A 1,294-nucleotide genomic window follows, 5' to 3' on the forward strand; every position below is an offset into this window, starting at 1 on the left:
TTTTTTTTTTTTTTTTTTTTTTTAATGGCACTACTATTTCCACACAACATGGCTTATTCATCTCTTATTGAGCAATATACTAGTAGATATATAAAAAATGACTTGTTAGGTAGGAAGAATAACTTAAGTGCATTAGAAGAAAGGCTTTCAAATAATTACGGATATGTTCTCAAATAGCACTACAAAAGATACATGAGTATGAAAAGGCAACATTATTTTCTAACATAACCATTTCAACTAGGCAGTTCATGTTGAGATAAATGCTTCTTTCTACTCATAAAAACAATTTAGCTTATTCAATAACAACCTTCAGAATTATTGCCTTGAGTTTGCAGAAATTATACTAATACAGATTGCACAGAGTAAGCAACTCTGCCTATTTCTGTGAGGTTGAGTTTATTAAACTAATCAATACGGAGTGAAAATTTATATACCTATTTATGTATCTACATGTCTCCAGCTACCTATCCATAGCTAATTTACAGTTACTTGCTCCTATTGGTGCCGTTATAAATAGATACAACTATAAAATCACTTTCACATCAAAATGTCTTATCCAGTAATATAAAAGTATGCTTAACCAGAAAAAAATAGTACTTAGGTTTATCCAAAATTAGCAAGAAACTGAAAGCTTATTCCTGGACACAAAACTGACTTTACCATAACAGACCCAAATTCATGACATGTGTTTCTTGTTAAATTTGTAAGTACTGTCTAAATCACTAGCTTTTAAACTCAGAGGAATACCTTCAAAATAGTATCTGAAGTTCCATATAGAGTGCCTAGAACAAGAAAATGGAGGAGGAGGAAGAGAACAGCTCTACAACTTTCCTTGCCCTTTTCCTCAGACTTGGGTTTTATTCTGCATTCTAAAAATTCTTTAGATCCACAGACTTGTGCAATCAGTTGTCTAATCTCCTATTTCTAATGTCTTAATCTAATTTCTCATCTCTGCCTCTGCTTATATACCTATATAGTTTTATGACCCTCTTTCATTTCCTATTTTCTTTCTTATTTTAAATCCTTTTTCTCAAGTGAGTTTTTGTAATCCCTTCATTTATTAATTCTCATCATCTTCCTTAGTGTCATAGTGCAGGTTTTTGTATCTCCCATTTGTAATTATCTAGTTCTTCTCCACCATTTATTAAGCACACAGATCCTATAATCCATTTTTTAAAACATAAAAGTTAGAGTAAAGGGGGCAAGATGGCGGACTAGGCAGAAGGATTGCACAGACCCTCTTCAACAAAGAAAAGGGAAACCAATTAATACAGACACAGAAGATAATCTTGGA

Source organism: Orycteropus afer, unplaced genomic scaffold (assembly GCF_000298275.1).
Source record: "Orycteropus afer afer isolate SDZICR_OR568_19922 unplaced genomic scaffold, OryAfe1.0 scaffold00007, whole genome shotgun sequence".
NCBI lineage: Eukaryota > Metazoa > Chordata > Mammalia > Tubulidentata > Orycteropodidae > Orycteropus > Orycteropus afer.